The following is a 15,756-nucleotide window of genomic DNA, read 5'->3' as shown; positions in this document are numbered from 1 at the left end:
TCACTGCCACCTCCGCCTCCCGGGTTCAAGCAATTATCCTGCCTCAGCCTCCCAAGCAGCTGGGATTACAGGCGCCCAACACCACGCCCGGCTAATCTTTGCATCTTTACTAGAGACGAGTTTCACCATGTTGGCCGAGCTGGTGGCGGTTAATTCCTGACCTCAGGTGATCCGCTCTCCTCAGCCTCCCAAAGTGCTAGGATTACAGGTGTGAGCCACCGCACCTGGCCTAAAACTATAAATATTTTAGAAAAATAAACATAGGAGAAAGTCTTCAGGACTTAAGACTAAGTGGTGTTTATAAAATAGACGGTGCTTTCATAAAATTATGTGGTTTTTTTTTTAAATAAAACTGAACACATATCTATCATACAGCCCAGCAATAAAAGTTTTAGGCATTACAGTATTACGGAGAAATGAACATTTCTGTTCACATGAAAATGTGTACAGTTGTTCATAGTGGCTTTATTGTATTAACCAAAAGCTGGAAATAACCCAAATGTTTTCCTATAGTGAATGGTTAAACAAACTGTGGTAAGTTCATAGAATTATCTTTCCTTTGAGATGCCATTCCTGAAACTATAAAAACTTTTCTGGAAAACCTAAGCAATGAATTTATCGCTGTTTCGTTTGTATTGCCTATTTAAGGAAGTAAAATGAACGATCATTTTTGCCCTCCTTTACCTATGGTCATGTGATAAGCCCTTAATAGAAGTCAGTTTTTGCCAGCCGCGCCCAGTGGCTCACGCCTGTAATCCCAGCACTTTGGGAGGCCGAGGTGGGCGGATCACCTGAGATCGGGAGTTACAGACCAGCCTGACCAACGCGGAGAACCCTGTCTCTACTAAAAATAGAAAATTAGCTGGGCGTGGTGGCGCACGCCTGTAATCCCAGCTACTCGGGAGGCTGAGGCAAGAGAATCGCTTGAATCCGGGTGGTGGAAGTTGCTGTGAGCCGAGATCACGCCATTGTACTCCAGCCTGGGTGACAGAACTGGACTCTGTCTCAAAAAAAAAGTCAGCTTTTATTATATGGGGCTCTCCATCTCCAGATGCCTGTAAGGAAATGAGTGAGCTAAGCATCTGGAACACCGTGGGTGTGGGTTTTGGACTGAGTGCATACGGTGTGTTGGGCCCTGTGTAGGGTTTCATATATATTATTTTATAACACTATGGCTAGCTCTTACTACCCAAATTTTACAAGTTCGGAAACTAAGGATTAGCATTACTTACTCAAAGAAACAGTGGGTGAGTGGGGAAATTGGAATTCATATCCAGATGTCTCTGAGTACAGAAACCATATTCTCCATACCACACTTTTTGTCCCTTCATAACTTCATCTGTGTGAGTGGCCAGGAGTAACGGATTATGCAACTGCCTGAAGCGCTGTGGTCTTGCGTTCAATGCACAGGATGGGGAACATTCATTTAAATCTTCCTGCCCATTCCACGGATGAGTCTCATCTCTAGCCAGCAGAAACCCATTTTTAGTGGCTGGTAAGCCACTAAATTTACTCTTTGTCCCCAAAATGACTATCACTGCATATTTAAGTACATTTTATTTCTAGTTGCCTGATTCATTTCAAGTCTATGTAAATTGTTAGTTTCTTATGAACAATTAAATTTAGAGTTTACATATGTCAACAACTTTTCTGTTAGTGAAACTGTGAGATCCTATCACTCAGTGTGACATCGCTGAAAATTAAGGGATTCGCAATCTTTGCTGACTTGGGTTCCAAGTCTGGGTCAACTATTTGCTGTATGACGTTGGCAATATTATTTAACCTCTAATAAAGTTCATCTGTTTATCTATTAAAACAGTGAAATGATATTTATCTGAAAGAATCCAGTATATTAATTTAGAGGTACACCCATTAACAAACACATTACTTAATGTAAATTGGTAATCTATATCTGCTTCTGCTTATTCATTACTTTAAATAACAACAAAGAAAATATTCAGACCCAGGGACATAAAATAAGCACTCCAATAACATCTGTTGAAAAAAATGAATGACACTTTTGTCAAACTATTTCTAAAAAAAAAAAAGGTAACTTATTTAGAAAATCTCAAATCTACATTAAGGACCTTGTATTTTAGCATCGTCACCACTTTTACTGAGAGTCAATAGGGACTATTCCTGATTCGGAAAGGCAGAACATACATAAAGAGACCCACAAAATTGGAGTCTGATCTGGGTCACATTTTCAACATTTAAAATTACCGTGTGACTTTGGGGAGTCATTTGAATTCTCCATTCCTGTTCTCTATCTATAAATAGAAATAATAAAGACATTTATTCTTAAATTAAGTTTCAATTTTTCATCTATAAAATCAAGTGCTAAATATACACATTTAGCAATTATAATGCTATAGAGAGATGTTTCTGTAATTTCTATTCCTCTTCCAACTTTGCACCATTTTGCAAACATCCTCATGTTAAAGGTTGCAGTTTCTTCCAATTTCTTACTACCATGGTGTGCTCATAAATGCTTGAAATCCCATTTGAATAGGATTCAGGACAGCGTAAGGTGTTAATCTGACTGTTTGTTTTTAAGAGTCTATCCTGTTTAAGGCCATGAGATACATTTCTAAGTGTTTGGAACTACATCATTTAAATCTTCTCATATCCTGTTTTTAAAAAAGTGGTACTCTTGGGTGAAGCCACTTGATCAATAATTTTTTAAGGTCCTTAATTTTCTCAACTCCAGGACATTTTCCTATCCATTGGACCACTTGAATTTCATCTTTATGTTTTGTAGGTGTTTTTGGTAATTTCCTTTTTACTGCATTCCATGACTTTTAATGTTTCCATTTAGGGAACTGTTCTCAAAGAATTTGAATTGAAACTCATACTACATATTTATAAAATGTATAAATTATTTACAACTTAGCATTAAAAAATCAAATATGCCCAATTCAAGTAGCTGGTACAGAATCACTTATTTGCTTAAATATGATACATTACAATTATATCATGTTTTAAATCTCTAACAAACATGACTCCATAATATTTGACTACAAGTTTATATAATACAAATGCTTATATGATGGCTGAGAAAACAAAAATTTTCATTCTTACACTTTTTAAATTGTTATTTTGTCTTCTTCTTTTAATGGAGACTTGGTACAGTTTCACCTGGATGCTCTCTATATTCAGGGGAATTGCAGAGTTACAGGGATACTATACTATGTGGAATTGCCCCATCAATTAAATGCAGGATCATGACAATGAGCAAGTAAGGAGGATTTGATGCCACTCCTTTACAAGAACGCCTTGCTAGGGTTTGGCTGTGTCCCCATTCAAATCTCATCTTGAATTGTAACTCCCATAATTCCTGCATATTGTGGGAGGGACTCAGCGGGAGATAATTGAATCATGGGGGCGGTTTCCCCCATACTGTTCTTGTGGTAGTGAATAAGTCTCACGAGATCTGATGGTTTTATAAGGGGAAACCCTTTCACTTGGTTCTGTTTCTCTCTGCCTGGGTAAGGCATCCCTTGCTCTTCCACCATAATTCTGAGGCCTCCTCAGCCATGTGGAACTGTGGGTCAGTTAAACTTCTTTCCTTTATAAATTACCCAGTCTCGGGTATGTCTTTATGAGCAGTGTGAAAACAGACTAATATACTACTCCACGGGAAGAAAAGGTTTGAGGGTCTTTGGAGAACAGGGTATGAGAGAAGGATGCCCAGTAAGGGGGTACCAGTGCCTGCATCTGGAGGCAAATCTCACAGGCATTTATCACAGTCAGACATTAAATTATGTTGTATTATTTTAAATGTAAGCAGTTGACAATTACGCCAAACTACAAGCTACTGCTTCTTTTAGAAGTAGGTAATAAAATAATTAACTCTGAAGCAACGTACTGTTCAGAAGCAGAGCAGATGTACATAAACCTAAACACTAAGAGCTGGGTCTCCAATACTAAAAGAACGCTACTTTGGCACTCCCTGAGAGAGGGAGCGCTATTAATAATGTGGAAACATTTTTGCTAAAAGAGAAGGATTAACATTCATGCCAGCGTCCAAATTGCTCTTCTTAAGATATTGTATATTTATATTATAAAATATGTCCTGTTTCTGATTTTATTAATTTATTTCATTCATTAAAGATATATCAGCAAGTGGCAGACTAGGAAGCTCCAGGGCCATATTTTCCCATAAAAATGTCAAATAAAAAATATATAGACCAAAGTCACTTTGTAAGAACTCCTAAAATTAGCTAAGAAAGAAAGCAAATGCCTAACTGAAAAAAAAGGCCACACTGGAAGCAGTATGAAATTTCATGGCATTTTTCTTGCCGTTAACCCACCTCCTCTTCAACGTAGTGTGATGTGATCAGGAGGAATTTGCCCAATCCAAGTTCCAGCTTCAAGCTGGAAGAGGAAGAGAGGAGCTTATCTGGAGATTGACTGGAAGACTATTTCTATCTTACCTGATTTAAAAAGCTGATGGAAGTGCTGGCATAGTTTGAATAGCAGGTTCAAGGTCATTTAAAACAGACAGGCACCATGGTGACTAAGAGCCACAAGCGGTCAGAAGACCCCCAGTGGCACAGATTATAGACAAAGGAATACAATAAAAATTCCCTGACCTCTAAGAAGCAGCAGCAATATGCCTGTTTGAGAAATTAAGACATTTAAAGCAGCCTTGTATGTGGTTAACTGGAACAAAAGCATACACACAAGGCAAGGAAAGACACATCTCCAGTAAAGGTATGAAAGAAGCTTGCACCTTTATGCCAGGATGATTAGTAAAGGTCTTCCCCTGCACAGAGCCAGTCCACAAAAAGCTAGGAGACAAGGCTACTTTTTTCAAATGCTCAATTTTCAACAAAAGATCACAAGACACACAAAGGAACAGGAAAACATAGCCCCTTCAAAGGAACAAAATAAATCTCCAGTAACTGATCTTAAAGAACAGCAGAGCTTGGGCTTATTTGATAAAGATGTTCAAACAATAAAGATGTCTAAAGTATGCTAAATGAGCTGAAGGAGAACATAAACAGACATACAAGCAAACTCAGGAAGATATTTTATGAACAACATGAGAATATTAACAAACAGATAATTTTAAAATCACAGGAAATAAGCAAACATTCTGAACCTGAGAAACAGAGTAACTTAGTTGAAAAATTTACTATAGGGAGACTTGATCAGGCAAAAGAAAGAATCAGTAAACTTAAAGATATTTGTCATTGTTGAATCTGAGGAGCAAAAAGAAAAAAGAATGAGTAAAAGTGAACAGAGTTTAAGGGACATATGGGACATTGTCGAGTGAACAATACGCATTATGGAATTACCATAAGAAGAAGAGATAAAGAGACAGGGAGCTTATCTGAAGAAACAATGGATGAAAAGTTCCCAAGTATGAGGAAAGAAATGAATACACAGGCTGGGCGCTGTTGTTCATGCCTGTAATCCCAGCACTTTGGTAGGCCACGGCAGGTGGATCACCTGAGGTCAGGAGTTCGAGATCAGCCTGGCCAACATGGTGAAACCCCGCCTCTACTAAAAATACAAAAAAAAGTTAGCCGTGTGTGGTGGTGTGTGCCTGTGGTCTCAGCTACTCGAGAGGCTGAAGCACAAGAATCATTTGAACCTAGCAGTCAGGGGTTGCAATGAGTCGAGATCACACCATTGCACTCCAGCCTGGGTGACAGAATGAGACTATCTCAAAAAAAAAAAAAAAGAATATATAAATACAAGAAGCTCAGTGAGTTTTAAATCAGATGGATCCACAAAGATCCACACTAAGACATATTATAATCAAATTGTCAAAAGTCAAAGAGAATCTTGAAAGCAGCAAGAGATAGGTGACTTAGTATGTACAAAAAATCTATAATATTAACAGTGAATTTCTCATCAGAAAATTTGCAGGCCAAAAGGCAGTGGGATGATATATTTAACTGATTTTTTAAAATCCTGTCAACTGAGAATACTACATTCAGTAAACTGTTTTTCAAAAAAATGAAGAGAAGTAAGACATTTCTAGACAAAAACTGAGGAGTTTGTTACTGTTGGGAAAGGCAGTCTTGTGCATGCAATCTTTTGACCCTCGCCTGGCCATGTGACAATGGGCCTAGGGTCTGGACCACTTCTTTATCACGAGAATAAAGAACCTTCATATCCTGTACTGGGATTATCACTTGTGTGGGAATATTTTAGCCTGTTTCAGACTCAATGTGTATTCCTTCGTTCAGCTTAAAATTGCACATATTATGGTACCCAGCCAAACCTGATACTATATTTGCCCCCTGCAGGGAGGGGAAGGGTTCTTCTGTAGCACAAGAGAGGTATGTACAGACAAATTGTTCTGTGTCAGCTGCTGGGCAGGACCTGCTGGCCATGGGAGACACATGACCACTAGTGGAGCTGGTCGTGCTCTGCCTCTACTCTATGTAAGTGAAGCATTAATCTATTCAGCGATTGGCTGTACTGTGTTTTCCTTGGCAACTCCAATACCAAGATGCAATAGGCAGAAATGTCAGGGTTCTCACTCCTGGTGATAGACAACTGATGTCACTTGCTTGATAGTAATCACTACACCATTCCTATTAGAAATGTTAAAGAAAGTCCTTCAACTTGCAACAAAGGACACTAGGCAGTAACTTCAAGCCCTATAAAAATGTAAAGTTCTTTGGTAAAGATAAATGTATGGACAAATATTTAAAAATTGTGTTATTATAATTTTCATTTGTAATGCCACTTTTAATTATTTAATAGGATTTAAAGTTTAAAAAGCATAAGTATAAATCTATATTAATGGGTACACAATATAGAAAGATAATTTGTGACATAACATAAAGTGGGAGTGTGAAGAGAGTTATAAAGGAGTAGAGTTTTTGTATGTGATTGAAGTTGCTATCAGTTTAAAATTGATTTTTCTAACTTAACTGTTTTATATAATCCCCATGGTAACACAAAAGATATATCTAGAGAATGTACACAAAGAGAAATAAGAAGAAAATCAAATAAATGTCACTGAAAAATCAACTGAACATAAAGGAAGGCAGTAAGCGAGGAAATAAGGGGAAAAAACCTATAAGACATAGAGAAAAAATTAGCAAAATGGCAATAGTAAATCTCTAATCATAAGATATATTTTGGCAGAATGGATAAAAAAACAAGATGCAACTATATACTGTCTACACAAGACTTGTTATAAATCTGAAGACATGCACTGGGGAAGGGAAAGAATGGAAAAAAGATAATTCATGCAAATATTAACAGAAGAGCAGCAAGTGGCTATATCGATATTGGATAAAAGAGATGTTAAGTTGAAAGCTGTCACAAGAGAGAAAGAAGGACACTATGTAATGACAAAAGGGTCAGTTCACCAAGAAGATATAACATTTATAAAAATATATATATATTTTTATATATATATATATACACACTAAGCATCAGAGCTCCTAAATTTATGAAACAAATGTTGACATAACTGAAAGGAGGAAAATACTGATGTACAAGAATTATAGGGACTTTAATATCACATTTCAATAATTGACTAAACATCCAGAGAAAAGATCAGTAAAGAGAGGACTTGAAAAACATTATAGACCAATTGAAACTGACAGACATATACAAAACACTTCACCCAACAACAATAGAATACACATTTTTTTCTCAAGTATACATGGAGCATAATTCAGGGTAGACCATAGGCTAAGCCCCCAAAAAAGTCTTAATACAGTTAAAAGATTAAAATCATCAAGGTATCTTTTTTATTATGATGGAATGAAACTAGAAATCAATAGCAGGAGGAAAACTAGAAAGTCTACAAATATGTGGAAATTAAACAACAAACCCTTAAGTAACGAATGGGTCAAAGAAAAAAACACAAGGAAAATTAGAAAATATATTGAGAGAAATAAAAATGTAAACACAGTATACTGAAACTTGTGAGATGCTGAAAAAGTAATACTAAGAAGGAATTTTATAGCTGTAGATGTTTATACTATAAAAGAACTAAATCAACAACCTACCTTTATTCCTTAAGGAAGTAGAAAAAGAAGAAACTTCACACATCTGGCGCACAAAAAGATACAACAAAGATTACAGCAGAGATAAACAAAATTGAGACTAGAAAAACAATAGAGAAATTAGCGAAACATAGGGTTGATTATGTAAAACATGAACAGAATTGTCAAGCATTTAGCTAGAACAACTGTGAAAAAGGAGGAAGCTCAGGGGCCGAGCGCAGTGGCTCACACCTGTAATCCCAGCACTTTGGGAGGCCGAGGCAGGCGGATCACGAGGTCAGGAGATGGAGACCACCCTGGCTAACACGGGGAAACCCGGTCTCTACTAAAAACACAAAAAATTAGCCGGATGTGGTGTCGGGCGCCTGTAGTCCCTCCCAGCTACTCGGGAGGCTGAGGCAGGAGAATGGCGTGAACCTGGGAGGCGGAGCTTGCAGTGAGCCGAGATGGCGCCACCGCACTCCAGCCTGGGCGACAGAGCCAGACTCTGTCTCAAAAAAACAAACAAAAAAAAGCCCCCAGTTTACATCACACTCAGTGTTGAAAGACTGAAAGGGTTTTCTCTAAGATCAAGAACAAGGCAAGGATGTCCACGTTTGCCAGTCTATTCAACATAGCAATTAAAGTCCTAACCAGAACAATTAGGCAAGAAGAGGAAATTTAAAAAGATATCCAAAATGGAAAGGGGAAAATTAAATCATCTCTCTTCTCAGATTATATGATCATACATGTAGAGAACCCTAAAAATATCACAAAAACCTATTAGAAGTACAATTTACCCAGAATTCTACTACTCCTTACCAAGGAGCATCTATTCTTATACTGATGTATGACATACTTTCAAACTTTCTCAATATCAAAGAGATTGTCTCACCAACAGCTAAGGTTGTATTGTACTGATCTGTAATATTTGTTATTTCTAGCTAGAAGATATTATCTGAGAGTTTGACATATATTTGATCTTAAAGAATCTCACAGAAAAAGGCCTCTCTTATACTGTCAAATTTTGAAGTAGGAAAAAGACTTTCGAGATTGCTAAAAAAATAACCTGTAACAGACCTGAAATGCTTTGTATCCTGATAATCCCAGAATTCAGGTAAAATGTTGATTTGATGTTCACAAAGGGAGTAATATTTTAGTTACTTAAATACTAACATGGGTATAATTTAAATTACTCTGGTTAAGGATAGTACAAGACTCTGTGACTGTAAACACTTCAACTGAGCCAAGTTTGAATTATTTAATGTGTTATGTCATTTATTTATTTTCCACAAAGAAATGTCCTTCCGCCTCAGGCTGAAAAAAAAAAAAAAAAAGTCTAGAATATGAAGGAGAACCATGGGAAGAGAAAGCAGGCAAAGAACTACAAAGACAGATCTCACAAAATGGAAATGAAATTTATTGGAATTAAGAAGGAACACCTTCCTTTTAGTAATATCATAGTACAGCCAACGTAAAACAAGAACATATTATTGTATCCAAAGTCAATGGACTGTGTAATGCCCAGGACAATCCATAACTCATCACATCCCACAGCCATGTTAACAGATGCCAACAGGCTCAGCGGTGCCCCCGATGCTATGCCTGCTAGAGGACATAGCTTAAAGAAAGTGAAATACAATAATCTATGACAAAGTGGAAAAAAACAAGGAAGTGGAAAAAACAAGAATGTTCTTTGCTGATCCATGTGCTCCATGAGAAATCTTATCAAGGATCTTATAAAAGTGATAAAATCATAGATGAGAAAGACAGTTGCAGAGGTCAAATTGCAATTTCACATTTTGTTTAATTTGTTGAAAGTATTTGGTAAACAATCTGTGTACTCAAATAAGAATAATTCAAAATGTTGCCACCACGTTTTACAAATTATTTTCAAGCATAAGCTATCTTTTCTTCTAATGAAGTTAAACAACAGTTATTAATAGTTAGGCATTTCTATAATAGTTTTATCTTTGTTGATTGTAAAGTGAGTCCTCACAACATAAACCAAAATGCCAGCATTTCACAAGTGCAACATAGCAGAACTTTTTTTTTTTTTTGAGATGGAGTTTCACTCTGGTTTCCCAGGCTGGAGTGCAATGGCGTGATCTCAGCTCACTGCAACCTCCGCCTCCCGGGTTCAAGCGATTCTCCTGTCTCAGCCTCCCTAGTAGCTGGGATTACAGGCATGCACCACCATGCCTGGCTAATTTTGTATTTTTAGTAGAGACGGGGTTTCTCCATGTTGGTCAGGCTGGTCTCTAACTCCTGGCCTCAGGTGATCCACCCTCCTTGGCCTCCCAAAGTGCTGGGATTACAGGCATGAGCCACCGCGCCCGGCCAAAACACAGCAGAATTTCTATTGCTTTACGGGGAGGGGACTTCCATAATTAACATGGACTGAAGAAATGAATTTAAAATAAGTGTGAAAGGGGACATCTAACATGTGCAATGATCATTAATCTCATTGCAGGACCTTTAAAATCCACCTGCATGCGTGAGGGAAGTGTTTGTCTCTATATTTTTGTTCCTCTAAGTAGGTCTGAATCCCATTAGGGTGAGGCACCTGGGGAAGCAGCTAGGAATAGTGATTCCTGACATGTTTCTTACAATTTAATACTTCATAATTTAGAAAGTTTTCCCATACATTCTCTAATTTGAGTTTCACAGAGATCCTGTGGAAGAACTCTGGGCAGATAGAAGTCCAAAAGAGAAACAACAGCTCAGGAATGTCACATCATTGATCCAGAAGCTGTTTCCTTATTTCATCTGAACCTAATTTTACTGAGAATATTTTTTTCCTTAGAAAAAATTCTAAAGACCTCACTTTTTTTTTTTTTTTTTTTTTAGATGGAGTTTCACTCTTGTTGCCCAGGCTGGAGTGCAATGGTGCAATCTCGGCTCACTGCAACCTCCACCTCCCGGGTTCAAGCAATTCTCCTGCCTCACCCTTCCGAGTAGCTAGGATTACAGGCATGTGCCACCACACCCAGCTAATTGTGTATTTTTAGTAGAGATGGGGTTTCTCCATGTTGGTCAGGCTGGTCTTGAACTCCTGGCCTCAGGTGATCCACCTGCCTCAGCCTCCCAAAATGCTGGGATTACAGGCGTAAGCTACTGTGCCCGGCCTGCATCATATTTTTAATTTCTGAAAATCATACTTTGAAAATAAATATTCTAGTAATAAAAATAGGTAACTCAAGGGACACAGAGATTCACTTTTGGTCAGAGAAACCGTACTTCCCTTTACTGGAAGACTGATTTTTTTTTTTTTAACTACTGAACTATGACAGGAATGTTTTGAACTGGAGCACTAATTATGGGCTACTTGTGTATCTAGGCCCTTCCTCAATAAATTTACAATCTATAAAAGAAGAAGACAACCAGATAATACAACTTGTAAGTAGTATTGTGAGAGATTTTAGAGAAAAACGTGCTGGCATATAAAAGGGTCATGAGGCTCTATTGACTTAAACTTGTTCAAGAAGAAAACAAAAGCCTAAAAGCCTAATGATAACAAAAATGTGCATTTATAAGTACGCAGTTTTAAAAAGAATGCTACGTTGATTTTCTGCCACCACTCTCTAAGACTCCCTTTTGTAGGTTGCTATGCTGGGCTTTATGACAGCTCTAACACCTGCTCCTCCCCAGTTCTCCTTTGCCTAATTTCTGATGTAGGTGTTCACAAAATCCTACCCCAATCTTCTTTGCTTCTCATTTCCATCCTCTGCTTGGCAATTCTATCCATTTTACCAGCTTAAGTAACTATCACTGCTATGTGTTCATGCTCAATTTCTCTTCTTAGCTCCAGAATAGAAGCTACTGTGGATTATTTATATGTGGGTAACTTTGTGTGTGTGTGTGTGTGTGTGTGTGTGTGTGTGTGTGATGGAGTCTCACTCTGTCACCCAGGCTGGAGTGCAATGACGTGGTCTTGGCTCAGTGCAACCTCCACCTCACGATTTTAAGTGATTCTCCTGCCTCAGCCTCTTGAGTAGCTGGGATTATAGGTGCCTGCCACCATGCCTGGCTAATTTTTGTATTTTTAGTAGAGATGGGGGTCTCACCATGTTGGCCAAGCTGGTCTCAAACTTCTGACCTCAAATGATCCACCTACCTCGGCCTCCTAAAGTGCTTGGATTACAGGCACCAGCCACCATGCTCGGCCTATATGTGGGTATCTTACAGATTACCTCAAGCTCAACAAGCACAAAACTCTTCTAGGCAGCAAATCTCTAAAACCTGCTCCTCTCCTACTCATAATTGCCCTGTTATCACTCAGGCTTGAAGCCCTGGAATTGTCTTTATTTTTCAAACATCCTCTTCTTTGATTCTCTTTCTATATGCATTTAGATTTCCTCTTTGAAATTGCCAAAGGTACCTTTATATTATATCATGTAAATATTTTTGATATTTTACTCTTCTAAATGATTAAGTTGTTTGGTAAAGAACAAACATCCATACTCTTCAATCTTCTATCCTTAGCTTTCATGATTGGAGCCAATTCTATGATTTCGTATTCATCCAATCAGTACTTTCAATGCTTCCCCGGCACATCCTGCTGAAATCTCTATGTCGGCCTATCATATAGGATAACAGTCCTGTGTTCTTATTATAAAATACAGAATGTGGGGGATTTAAAGAAGACCATCTTTTACCTCCTGTGAAACTTAAAGGGAGCACAGTCTACAAGACCACTCTCACTTCTAACACCAGTTGCAAGTTCAAGGGATTCCCAAAACTACTTTCAGGTTTGATAATTCACTAGAAGGGCTCGCAGAACTCACTGAAAGGTGTTAGACTCATGGTTATGATTTATTACAGTGAAAGAATACAAATTAATATCAGTCAAGAAAAGGGAAGCATAGAGAAAAGCCCAAGACAGTACCAAATGTGAAGCTTCCTATCATTCTCTCCCTGTGGAATCAGGACAGCATTTCCTGGCATCAATGTGTGACATTGCTTAGGTAGTATTGCCAAGCAGGGATGCTCACCCGAGCCTTGATGTCCAGAGTCTTATCCATTACTAGATAGTTGACTGTGCGTGTGGCTGTCTTGTTTTCAGACCTACAGGACGTGTAATTGGTAGCCTGTGACTCAAAGCTCCAACCCCACTTTAAATCACATTGTTAATATCTTGCTGGTTCAAGGTCCCCAGGAAAGCAAAGATGTTCCTATCAGGCATGATGTTCCAAGAGCTAGAGATTACCTCCAAGAAGCCAAGGGTAAAACCCAGACCTTTCTTTAGGCAAGACTAGCCTGGGCAACATAGGCCCCATTTCTACAAAAAAAAAAAAAAAATTATCTCACGGTGGCACACGCCTATTGTCCCAGCTATTCAGGAGGTTGAGGCGAGAGGGTCCCTTGAGTCCAGGAGATTGAGGCTGCAGAGAGCTCTGATCATGCTGCTACACTCCAGCCTGGGTGACAGAGTGAGAACTTGTCAAAAAAAAAAAAAAATCTTTACTATGGACCCTCCTACTTTCTTAGGTTTTCAAGATGTGTATGTAGATAAAAATGGATTTGTAGCTGGGCTGAAAAACCTCTGTCTTTGAATCTGGAAACACCTGGATGTCTGGTTTTTTACTCTTGGCTAAGCTAGGGTCAGTAAGATTTATGTAATTCTGTTTAAGTTCTGACCTGGAGACTTTGATACTTACTTTCTTTACTAATGGTTTGCCACTGACATAACCAGGTGAAAAGCGTGGCTTGCTTATATGACTTCAGGGACTTATAACACCCCTATAAGGGCTTCTCTGAACTCCCACAAAGCCAAAATTCCTGGTCCAGATCTTAGAGGTTCAAATTAGAGACCCAGCCTCGTCCTGTGTATGAAAAGAAGGTGGCCCTGGAGAGTTGGGATGTCAAAATGTCTCTTGGACTCCCAATGTTTGCTTGCTTTTTCTTTCTCTTGTTGTATCACATAATTTGCATTTTTGTAAAAAAAAAAAGTACACTTTGTGTAATCTGGTGAATCCTTTCAAATATATGAACTGTGGGAAGAAAATATACCAGAGTTTATTACACTTGCAGAAATTTTACTAAGGATTAGAAAAATTTCAAATATCATAACCTGAACCAAGAATTTCATATGTAATTAACATCACTATCTCCTTCATAGTTCAGAAAAGTGATAAGATGAAATTCAGTAAAGAAGTCTGGGGTTTCAGTAAATATAATGTCAACCACTTTCTTACTATTGAATAACAGTTTAAATTTTAGTTACTTTTATGATTTTAAGGTACTTCATTAATTTAACTACTAAAAAATATTTGTTAGACTGCACAGTAAGTTTCAGACTCTCAAAAATGATGAAAATTAATAAAAACTATATTATAAAGAAGTAGTTAACCACAGCAGAGACAGAGGTATAGAAAGAAAACTGAGCAAGTCTGGTCAGAGGCTGACCTGGCACAAGGACCTGAAGAAGGCAGTGTCACCGAGAGCCAGTGGAGGAAACGAGGCTCCATAAACAGAACTTTGGTTGTGATCTCTGGTTTTCCAGCCAAACTGTCCTATAATTTTTCTCTCAGATTCCTCAAAGAAATGGGCGGCAATTGTAAAGTGACAGTAATGATTAAGCTAATTACCAGACAAAAACAAATGATGACTTAAAAGCACCATCTCTCAACAAGTATGATTTAGGCCTTCTATGGTCATGGATTAAAATACTTAATATTGTTGACATGTCAATACTCCTCAAAGTAATCTATAGATTTAAGCAATCCCTATAAAAATCCTAATGGCATTTTTTTACAGAAATAGAAAAGTCCATTCTAAAATTCATGTGAAATTTCAAGGACCCAAAATAGCTAAGACAATCTTGAAGAACAAAGTTAAAGGACTCACACTTTCCTGACTTTATAATATGTTATAAAACTACAGTAATCAAAACCCATATATTTCTGGCATAAAGACAGGTATATAGACCAATGTAATAAAACAGAGGGCCTGGAAAGAAACAATCAAATATTTGATGATGTCAGATAAGGATAACAAAATCACTCGATGGGGAAAGGGCAGTCTCTTTAAAAACGGTGTTGGAAAAACTGAATATCTGCATGCAAATGAGTAAAGGTAGGGGCTTGTCTTACACCATATATAAAAGTTAACTCAGATGGATTAAAAGCCTAACTGTAGGATACAAGTCTATACAACTCCCAGAAGGAAACATGGAAGAAAACTTCACAATATTAGATTCGGCAATGATTTCTTGGATATGCCTCCAAAATCACAAGCAACAAAAGTGAAAATAGACAAATGAGATTACATCAAACTTAAAAGGTTTTCTGTACCAATGGCGCAATCAACAGAATATAAAAGTAACTTATGACATGGGAGAGAATATTTGCATTATATATATATATAGAGAGAGAGAGAGAGAGTAGGGTTAATATTCAGACAATCTAAAGAACTACAATTAAACAAGAAAAAAATCAAATAACCTCATTAAAAAATGGAGAAAGGGGCTTCAGGAGACATTTCTCCTAAGATGATATACAAATGGCCAACAAGCATATAAAAAGATGCTCAATATCACTAATCATTAGAGGAATGCAAATAAAATCAATGTAAATAAAATGATAACTGCTATGGAAAACAGTATGCCAGTTCCTCAAAAAATTAAAAACAGAACTACCATATGATCTAACAATCCCACTTCTTATGGTTAATTTTATATGTCAGCTACACTGTGCTATGGAGTACTCAGATATCTGGTTAAATATTTCTAGATGTGTCCCCGAGGATGTTTCTGGATGAAATTAACATTTGAATCGATAAACTGAGTAAA

Source organism: Pongo pygmaeus, chromosome 13 (assembly GCF_028885625.2).
Source record: "Pongo pygmaeus isolate AG05252 chromosome 13, NHGRI_mPonPyg2-v2.0_pri, whole genome shotgun sequence".
NCBI lineage: Eukaryota > Metazoa > Chordata > Mammalia > Primates > Hominidae > Pongo > Pongo pygmaeus.
This window is presented reverse-complemented; position numbering follows the sequence as displayed.